This window comes from Aedes aegypti, chromosome 3, assembly GCF_002204515.2.
Source record: "Aedes aegypti strain LVP_AGWG chromosome 3, AaegL5.0 Primary Assembly, whole genome shotgun sequence".
NCBI classification, from domain to species: Eukaryota; Metazoa; Arthropoda; class Insecta; order Diptera; family Culicidae; genus Aedes; species Aedes aegypti.
In genome coordinates this window covers 23992641-24004224 of record NC_035109.1, presented here as the reverse complement: position 1 = coordinate 24004224, position 11584 = coordinate 23992641, and the positions used below count along the sequence as shown (strand labels likewise).

General features: G+C 37.4%; 1 protein-coding gene across 1 annotated transcript in view; it reads right to left on the bottom strand.

The window, feature by feature from the left end:
- Positions 1-11584, bottom strand: part of LOC5576657 (G patch domain and KOW motifs-containing protein) — a 117569-nt gene that overhangs the window by 56323 nt on the left and 49662 nt on the right. The gene's annotated exons all lie outside the window — the stretch shown is intronic.

Here is an 11584-nt window from a genome sequence, read left to right as displayed (position 1 = left end):
ATTCTTGGCACTTTTGATTCACTTGGGCAGTGGGGTTTTTTGAAAGCTACAGAGCTCATATTTGGCCACAATGTGTGTCGTACTGAAGCGCTTCTTATTGCAAAATTTCAGACCATTCAACCGAGAAAAACCCTCCATGCCAAAGTGAATCATGAAAGTGCCCAAGTGGTTCTGCACCCTATAACCATTTTATTTTTTAATTTTTTTTTTTTTGCGCTTTAAGTCACTGATGTGACAGGCTTACACTCAAAATAATCCAAACATCATTGCTACGTGAAAAATCACGTAGATCATTCGAAATTCATTTTACCTCCACTTCACCTGACCAAGATAAAGATCACTAAGCCATTCATTTCCCCGAATGCCATCTCCCCGAATTCCATTACCCCGAATGTAACATTACCCCGAATTCCATCACCCCGAATGCTATTTCCCCGAATTTAAAATTATCTTGACATGATGATATTGATGATATTTCCCCATGATATTGGAATTCGGGGTAATGTCATTCGGGGTGATGGGTCGTTCGGGGTTTTGAAATTCGGGGTAATGGCGTTCGGGTCAATGTCATTCGGGGTCATGGGATTCGGGGTAATGGGGTAGAATCATTCATAATAACCAAACAGTGACTCGGTAATTGTTACTGAGGTAACCTATCGCACTTACGTGAAATTCACGTAGGTTACTGAGTTCATGTTGACATCTGCATATTGTACGTACATTCGGTGTTGAGCTCAAATTCTAAGATGGCGCCCGATTGATTTTTGAAGAACTTCAGAAGCTGCTGAACTTTAAACCCTGTGCAAGATTGATTTCAAGGTAAATATGCTTTAAATACCGAAGAATCCCTGCATTACTTCATATTTTATACCTGATTTATAACCTCTATCAATTATAGCACGCTAAGGCTACAACAAGATCGACCAAACTCACAGCAATTGGGAAACAGGATTTAAAATGCTCAGATTGAATATAATAATATCACAATCTTTTAAGTTTGTTTATATTTTCTAATTGGAAATTAGTTTTCTTCCAAAGCCTATTAGAAATAAGGTTGGTCGTTATTACAGTTAAATTTTAATGCAAAAACACCTAGCTCCTATTGAAACGCTTCCTAAAGGCTACCGGAAAATCCACGAAGTTCAAAAGTTCATGCGTTTATTCTGGGCTACCTATGATTCACGTAAGAGCTACGTGGAAAGTGCGATGGAAAAAAACCACGTATGTTTTCACGTAACAATGACGTTTGGATTATTTTGAGTGTAGGTATGATGTGATAAAACAAATACGTAGGTAGGGGGATTAGATGCATAATGAGCACACGGGGCGAAATGAGCACCCCCTTATTCTATGGGAATATGAATATTTCATAATTTTTTTTCAGATCTGTTTGGCACTGGACAACGACGAAGACGAAACGACTGGTTCGATGAAGAGTGCCAGAGAGTGACAGACATGAAGAATGTCGCCAGAAGCCGTATGCTTGTGGCCGGTACCCGACAGAACAGAGAGCGGTACAGGGCAGCGAGAGCCGAAGAAGAGCGAATCCACCGCAGAAAGAAAAGGCAGCACGAAGAAAGTGTGGTAGCTGAAGCACAAGAAAGTAAGGACTGTTCATTTTATAAAGTGGACACTTTGTTTTTGCTATATCTTTTTTATTTATTGATAAAATCGTAATCGGTTTTCTATGTATCGTTCAACTATTATTCTACAATACTATTAAAATATAAGATCTTAGAAAATGCTTTTGGTTGAAGAGCCAAATAATTTTTCCAAAAACTCCTAAGAAAAGCTGTTCGTCAAAGTTTAACATTATTTTTCGTAAAACAAAAATCCTAATTTTTATGAACATATTGTATGTTTGTATCCTTTACTATTCTACAAAAGGTATAGCTTTAAAAAAAATCAACTATATTCCATCATTCTCTGACATTAGGTAACTTTAGTGATGCACCCATTTATGGCCAAATTTGCTGATACACCATCCTTTCACTCCCAGCAAAAGAGGAAAGTAAAAAGCGTGTTCAAAACTGGTCTGGTTTACTAAATAAACTATATTTGTGCAAACGAGAGCCAAATCGTGCGTTTGAACCACAGTCCTAAGCACAAATTTTGCTGTTTATGGTAGTTTTACTAAAAAGTCTCATACTTTTAAAATCGTGTACGCATATTTATCGATCTGCAGCAAATTGTAAATGGTTTTCTCCGAAAATTTCAATTGGTAATCTCAGAATAACATATTACAAAAATAATAGGTGCAAAATGAAGTCGATTTTATTACAGCAGTGTTGCCAATTTTGATGATTGTCAATGTACTTTGAAAGGTCTTCTAAGAATAAAGCAATTGTGTATCTATTGTGCTTTAAATGTCACCTGGGGACTTAATAAGTAACTCTATGAAGGCGTAAGTCATTTTCCATATTAATACTATATTAGGACTTCCGTCAGGACGTACTTTTAACCAAAAAATTCTACTCATACCGATCCCCTTCAATTTTAAAATGGTTTTCTCTAAAAATATAGGGGGAAAATGATGTTATTATATCTGTACAATTGTTGTTCCAAAAATAACTTGATTTTTTCCATCAGGCTTCTAATTGATGATACTTTCGAAGAACAAGCCCTTTTTGAAAATAAAAAATATAAATTGTCGAATTTTCCAGCCAATTTCTAACAATCATTGATTTTGATAACCTCCGAAAACCGACCGTTCTAATCGTTGTTCCATATTCGTGTGAAATTTAATTAATTTTGGAGAATTTTTATTATCACAACATTGTACAATACTATTCAAACGATGTGCAGAAAACCGATTGAAATTTCATTGATAAATTAAAAAGATACAGCATGCACAAGGTGTCCACTTTATAAAATGAACAGTCCTTATGAACCGGAATGATATGCGGAGATTCTATGCAACGGTCAATGGTGCGCGGCACAATACCGTACCAGTGCCCGCCATGTGCAATGATCGAGAAGGGAATTTGCTGACCGATAAAACGGCGGTGGCTGCCAGGTGGAAGGAGCACTTTCAGCAATTGTTGGACGGTGAAAATGGAAATGTAGCGAGGAACAGGATGAACATTGAAGATGACGATCAAGCTGTGGACCCACAGACCATAGGAGAGGTTGAAAAGGCTATCAGCGAGCTGAAAAACTGTAAGGCTGCTGGGAAGGACAAGATCCCGGTCGAGCTTCTCAAGCACGGAAGTGAGCAGCTTTATCAGTCAATCCACCGAGTACTTCTGAAGGAATGGGAGGACGAAGAATTGCCCACCGGCTGGTTGGATGGCCTCATACGCCCAATCTACAAGAAATGGCACAGAATGGAGTGTGCCAATTACAGAGGAATTACCCTGCTGAATTCGGCGTATAAAATTCTGTCACGCATCCTGTTTAACAGACTGAGACCGCTCGAGGAGTCCTTCGTCGGCGAATACCAAGCTGGTTTTCGTGAGGGCCGTTCGACAATGGACCAGATGCTTAGCTTGCGAATGATCCTAGATAAATTCCGGGAGTATAACTTGCAGACTCACACATCTGTTTATTGATTTCAAGGCGGCGTATGACTCAGTGAAAAGAAATGAGCTGAGGCAGATAATGTCTGAACATGGTTTTCCAGCGAAACTAATTAGGCTGATAGGGGAAGACGGGGTAAGAGCGCCCGGCGGGGTAAGACGAATCACCTTCAGTTTGGTATAAAAATAGCGGTTTTCTTGAAAGTTTATCAAGCACTTTGCATAAAGACAAGATTTTTGTCATTCCGAAGCATTTAGGATGATACTTTTATGAAATTTTCCATAACAAATATCAAAAACAAATATTTTGCTTGTCGATATTGAATTTGATCAAAATTTAACAGATACTCACTTAAGGATTTCGGAAAGGATTTTTTTGTAAAAACATTACAAATTACCCGTCCATGCTTGAACAACAATGTGAAATGTGCATTAGTGAAGTGCAAATTGAATCGTAAATATTTAGCTTTGAAATAAAGCCATAGTTCTGAAATTTGCGTAAGTGGGGTAAAAGCGACCACTGTTGATGGGGTAAGACCGCCACCCCTAATTTATACCAAATCAAATGTCTAAATCATTTTTAAAGTTGTAACTACGTTGTACATTACTATTCCAGTAAAATGAAATCAATATTGTTAAAAATTCAAGCCAAATCCGCATATTTTTTCCAAAATATGGGTGTTTTAAGGATATGATATATCTAAGTTTTTTGAATTCATTAACCCTTAAAATGATTCAATATCCACATTAATCAATGTAGAGTTCATAAAACATTATACTTTTTAGAATCACAGCGAACTGATGTATTTTTTTTTTGCAAAATTGTGTACGAAAATCGTGGTGGTCGCTTTTACCACGTGGGTGGGCGGTTTTGCCCCGTCGCTAAAAATAATCGTGATAAGACATCACTTTTTCAAGCTTCAAGAAATAAATAAATTTTACAAATACAACACCTGTGATATTTTTTGATCATACCGAAGGCTTCAAAAAACGACATGCCAAGCAGAAAAATAATTTATTGATTCTTGATTTTTACATATGAATTAAATTGCTTAGGCGGGCGGTCTTACACCGCCTTCCCCTACGTGCTACGTTGGATGGTTTGAAATCAAGTGTTCGGATCGCAGACGAGGTGTCAACCTCGTTCGTGACGTTAGACGGGTTGAAGCAGGGAGACGTACTTTCGAATTTACTGTTCAACATTGCACTCTACCAAAACGAAATACATGGTAGCAGGTACAGATAGAGCCAGGCGTGGTGGTGTAGGTGCTGAGGTAGTGTTTGATGGGGATGTGTTTGAAGTTGTTGAAGAATTTGTTTATCTTGGAACACTTGTGACATGTTACAACGACGTTTCCCGCGAAGTGAAAAGACGTCCGGTCTATTTCTATCTTTATTACCGAGATTTTTAGCCCTGGGCTAATCCATCTCGGGACCAAGGGCTTTACTTCCCTTCCGAAGGAAGTCGACACTATTACTTTTTTGTCAGTGACTATTTCGGGGATGGGATTCGATCCCAGGTCCTCGGCGTGAGAGGCGTGTGTTCTAACCACTACACCAGGCCTGTCCCCTCTAAAAAAGACGTCCGGTGGCTTTCTACGCGCACGCAGCGTGGACGTTGAAAGAGTCAGACCGGAAAGCTCTCGGTGTTTTCGAGCGTAAAGTGCAGCGGACAATACTCGGTAGGAAACTGGAAAATGGTGTGTTGCGCAGACGCATGAATCACGAGTTGTATCAAGTGTACAAAGATGCGAATAGTCAATAGAGTAAACAAACTTAGTTTATCGATCATATGTGTTTCGCAGCAGAAATTCTACACACTCCATTTTGAACCAACTCGATTTTCACTTTTATAACGTTTAATTTTCGGAATTACAAAACGACGTAAGTAAGATTTTAAACTTTCGCAACAAAACCACTATTTTCACCGCTCTGTTTAATGAAGCAATTAAGCGACTTAAGGCTCAAGTATCCATCATCCAATCGTTAGCAATCATCAACACTTTAAAACCAGTTTTTTCGTTCCAATTCCAAGAAATCCTTATGTAAATCTATCATCGCATCCCAGATAGCAAGGGTAATGCAATGATAGATTTTCATGAACATTGCTTCGATTTTGAACAAAAAAAACTGGTTTTGAAAATTTGTAAAACGATGATGGTTATTTTCCTCTTAACCACGAATCAAGACAAAAGACTACTTGAGTCATTCTCACACTGGTACAAAAACGTCGTAAGTAGTTACATTGAGGTATGTCCTTTGAAGGAAGCAGCACACTAGACATCTGACTAGCATGCAACGCCACTGGGCACAGTCGAACAACATTCCTCACGAAAAAATTTCTGGACTGAGAGGGAATCGAACCCACACTCCTTGAGACGATGCGGCTAAATGCCTGACGTGTTTGTGTCGTCACTGCCACGAGTTTTTGGACACATGCTGTAAGCTTTTCAGGATACACGTGAAGATAGAATGTCAAATGTCAAATGTTCTTCTCCAAATTCTTACAGAAAGTAATTTAAGTCGATTTGAAGAAGTAATCGAGAACTGTTGTTTTCTAAGGAGCTCTGTGTGATGTTCTTTTACGCATGGGATTTTCATAAAAATTCTTCGAAACTTTCTTTAGTGATTTATATAGATTCCTTTACAAATTACTTCCAGAAGATCTTTCAAAGATTTATCTATTAGTTTTACCAAGAAAATTGACAGAATTCTATAAGCTTTATTTGAAAAATTTCCCTAGAACTCTGTAGATAAGTTCTTAGGGGTGATACTATAGCTAGATAAACCCCAGTAGTAACACTTGAAAGCAGCATTGGATGAATTCCTGGATTAATTATACTCTTGAATAATTTGAAATGTATCTCTGGAGCAATTCTACATTGATTGTAGCAGTATTTACAAAAAAAGAGTAATTCTTAGAGAAATCGTACAATTAATACCTAATTGAATTAATGTAACATATTTCAGATAAACTTGATCATAATTTCTGAATACAATTAAAATATTACAGATCGCAAAGAGTAACTACTAATTAAATTCCTGGACTGTTTGCCAGAGGAACTTTTGAAAGTTTTTGGAAAACTTTCAAGTGAACTCCATGGACAATTCTCTAAAAATTATCTAGACAGCCTTTGGTGAAAAATGATATAAACTGCCTTCTTCTTTATCAATTTTGTCAAAACGGTAATAAAATTATTTTCGTCGATTTGAAAAAGTAATCGAGAATTATTTTTTGAAAAAAAAATCTGATGGAATCTCCTAGAATTCCCTGAAGACGTTTCTATTGGTATACTTGAAGATTCTTGAAGTAATGCTTGGAGTTATTCCTAGAAGAGTCCGGGAAGGAATGCATGGAAAAATATGCAAGAGATGCTCTTGTTCTCTAGTGAGAGCTAGATCAAATCCTTGAAAAATTATCTGACGATGATTCCCGTAGGAATTTTATGATAATCTTAACAATTCCTAAGTTCTGAAGCTACTCAATAGGGTGTGACTTATTTTTCAAAATTTCCCAAAACCAAAACTTCGCGTTTTCTTTAAATTGAAATCAAATGAAAACATAAACTACAAATGCTTATCAGGTATCAGAAGGCCGGCTCCAGAGGCACGTTCCCCGCCATTTGGGAGATTTGTGCCATCGCCATATTTGAGCCTATTTCATCATCTACCCGATGGGAGAGGAAAGGGAAGGGAGAGATGGGAGGAAATAGGAGTGGGGTCCCTTGAAGAGGGAAGATCGCATAAGCGAAATGAGAGCATGTAGCTCCATACCACAATGGGTTCGAACAGCGCCCTAAAAAGGGCACTGCAAAACGCATGAGCGTAAAGAGAGCCTATAGCTCATTACCACAGCTGGTTAAAATAACAGAATGTCATGAAGATTCAGGTTTCTGAAATCAGTTTCACTTAATAAGTGTTTACCAAGTAATTGGAATCGTCCACTCGTCCCGCGAAGGGAGTTGTGAGGAACATTTGTTATAAGCAAAGTGACAAGCAATTGTGAGATCACTCGAAGCAAGGACAATTGTGTCCCAATTCACCGGAAGTGGAAACATCCAAATTACTAGGATTTCCAATGGACGCAGAGAAACCATGGAATTTGGTCATAACCAATTCCCAGTTTGTGGAATATAACAAATGCAAAGTCTGCGAATTTACATTCATATGTTCATATAGAGATGTAGCGATGATCAGATAATGATTCAAAATCTGATACATGCTAATTCGTCAACTCGTGACTGATTATGTACAAGTAGAGCGTTATGTCTAACACTTCTTCTCTAGCAGGTACCATGAAGGTGGGGCGATTTCCTATAATAAGTAATCCAAGATTTGAACTACTTAAGTATTCCATCAGACTGGAGCTTCTCAAATTGATATCTGAGCTGCTCCAGATCATGTGATGAGTATCAGCATCACTGCCCACAATCAGCAGAAGGCCTTTTCATAGGCAGTGGACGACAACTCGTTTGAAATCATCCATAGGGGATGGTTCATCATGTGGTAAATACACCACAAAACGAAAGACGTATTTCCTATTGAGGTCACCAACAGAAATATCAATTGTGACAGCACATACATCTCTGGTAGTTGACTCAGAAATGAGTGAAGCAACGATTGCTTTATTAACGAGCACGCATGCACGAGGCATAGAACGCGAGTTTGCCGTTTCATGTTTCTGAAAGTAGCAAAAACTGGGTCCACAAGGTTACCTAGATAAAAGTTCACAAAAGTAAGTTTTTTGGACAAGCGCCACTTGAACTGTACCATTTGCATGAGTCTACAAAGATTGATCGTTGCTGATATTTTATGCTGAAGATTGGTCTAACTAAGCTATCCTAACCGTAGCCACTACCCAAACTAGGCAGGATTGAGCTTTTCACAATCTCAGCACGAAAAAGACCAGCAGCGTAAAAACCAGATGGGTATCTCTTAAAAGTCGCCAAAGGCGAAAAGCGCAGAATACACTGTGTAAAACGCATAATGCGAAACCATAAAGGTGAAAATTTAAACTAAATTTCAACTTATTAATAATCCCACCCTTATTGAGCCTCAGGGTTGACACTGAAGAAGGGCAGCCGATTATCTCGGAGAAACACAAGGTCACCTGCACCATTGCTCCGTGTAGCACAGGAAGGGCATAATACTGTAGAGGGCGCCCTGGTACTCCACAGGCTCCGTTTGCGGTTAGGTTTTATTTAGACCCCCCTAACCATTCATTCTTAGGCACGGTAAGCTTAAAGCCCATGAATTAGGGGTCACCTGTTAGGTGGACTTTTACCACCGGAACAGGCAGTCCGTAGTGTTAATTCTTAGCCAATTGAAACAACCGCTACCGACACTACGCGGCTATCTAGGCTGATCGGGAAAAGGAAGTTAACATTGATGATTAACTCCTGACATGCCCAAACAGCCCAAAAAATTATAAAATGTACCCTACAATAAAGTCTTGAAAACTTTGTGGTTTTTAACCAATTTTGAATCTTTTAGCATCTCTAGAAGATGAACCAACCTATAGCTAAAAATCTCAATAATAAAGCTAATAATAATAATCATTTATCATAATTCTCTTCAAAATAAAATTGTCAGTTTGTCGAGCATCCACTCTGTCTAGAAACAAAACTAGTTTTAGTTAAAATTAGTTTTCTCCATGTTTTTCCTCATTTTACAAAAATATCTTTGTTTGACCATAACTTCATCAATAATGAATCGATTCGTAATCGTTTAATATGATTTTGAAGCAATTTTGGTTGTTTTCAAACAATGTTTACAACGCAGTTAATTGAAAACTTGTTTTAGTTTAGTTGTTCAACAAAAACTACTCAAAAACATGATTTCTCAATGAAAACAAAAAACGAATATCTTTGGATTGTTCAAGTTTTTTGCCGAAATGGACATGTTTACTATTTACTGAGGTTTTGAAAGTATCTGATTATAACTACGAGTTGAATAGTGCATATATTTTTAATAAATACATTTTTTATGATATCAATTGAAAATTGTAGCTAGGACCTTTTTAAAGGTTTAGTATTAAAATTTTCGTTTAACTGGCAAAAAGTTTTATATTTTTTGCCAACAATTTATGTTTTTGGGCAGTTTTTGTTAGATAACCAAGGTAAAATAATTTTAAAACTGTATGCATTGTTTGAAATTTTGAAAACGACCAAATTATCTTTAAAAGCGTGTTAAAAAATTGGTATCGATTGATTCTTCATGAAGTTAAGGTCAAACAATGTTGTACTTTTTACTAGGATAAGGAAAAAATTGAAAAAAAAACTACTATTAAGGCAAAATAGGCCGTCATTGAAATTTATACGTGCTACTGATGATTGTTGACAGTTCATCCGGCGCTTTCAGATCAATAAAAATCAGTTGGTTTTGCTCTAACTTTGCTCAAAAAGTATCAGCACCACTTCGGCATACAAGCGCATCTGGTGATACTGTATCGAATCAGCATGAACTATAAGGACTGAGTGGTATTACTTTGAAATTACGAGCTGCAATTCCACCATGGCTGCCTATACGAACGACGCACACTGGGTCAGATCGCTGTTTTCGACGGCCAAAACTTCTAATACTCTGGATTCTAGAGGATTGATGTCTTCGACAAAATATTTAGCTATAATGTGTACTACATTTCGACTCATTTGGAGTTGATCTAGATAAGTTAAAACTGATCTTTAAGCCGCGCGTGGCCCCAAGTTTCTTTCTTTACGACAATGGAACTAATGTTCTTGACTAGTCGTAGACAAAAAATTAGCTGCCGTCTTCTGCCGTCTAGATTATCTCCGAATGAGTCAAAATGTAGTACAAATTATTCCAAAATACTTTGTCGAAGACACCAAACCTCTAGGATGCATATCCAGAGTACTAGAGGTTTTGGCCGTTGAAAACAGTGATCTGCCCCGGTCGATTCTAGTATACGACACTGAAGACGGCCTTAGAATTGAGGTCGAAATACGCGTATCTGTCAAAAGATACAAACTATAGTGGAATTAAATGGTATAGTACTAAATTCGGTTTTTCATCTACTTATAAGTATTCCACTAACCAGCTCGAAGATTTACTATCAATATAATAAAGTAAATAACGATGCCTCAATTGAGTAATGTAAACCATTAATTAACTCATTTGAAATAGGAGCATGAAACGAGCTCACCAGTTGATATTCAATCCTAAACAGCGGTCGCGAAATTTTCACCTTAACATTTCAATAGTTACAGTAAACTCAGATCAAACGAATAACACAAAAACTTCTCACTTTGATTGATGTTGAAATGCAAAGCTGATTTCGATCTTCAAAACGACCAAGGTCTCATTTTCTTCTCTTATCAAACCAGGCCGTAAAAAAATAGTTTACGTCGACTAGAAAGTTGAGTAACTAAAACATGGTAGCTTTTCGTTCCAACCGACGAGCGTTCAAATAATTGATTGTGTGAATTGACTGATTCTGGTCAATATTGTAAGTACCACAATTGACCATTTGTACTACAACAGTTCTAGACGAGATTTACCTATTTTGCATAGGATGAATCCATACGTGAAGGTGGAATGCTTTAGCGAAGCTGACTCAGAGAATGCTAATGAGTTGTTTGACGTTGTTGGTTGATTTTTGATGGTGACCAACGCGTAGGTCTGTAGGTATATTGTCTGATTAGTAAGCAATCTAATCAGCAGAGGAGAAACGAAACGCTCCGAACAGTGGCCGCACTTCATTCATTAGCCAAAAGTTCAAATCTTGCTTAATTCGTTCAAACATCGTAGGTAATTGACAAAAAATGATTTTTGAAAGCAACTCGATAAAAACGATCGCAGAAACAAATATTCTATATTTCCGGTACATTTGGCAAAATCGATTAAAAATTAAATGTTAAATGTTATTATTTGCGAACCAATTTGTAATAGAACATCCTTGTCAGATTTGTTTGATTCCTTTGTAACAAAATTGAAAATGTTCGTATCTTAGCGCAAAAATGCACGAACGAAGCCATCGTGGATCGAATACTAAGTAACATTTCGTAACAATTGAGGAGTAATGATCATTTAAAAGCTTACACCAGCTT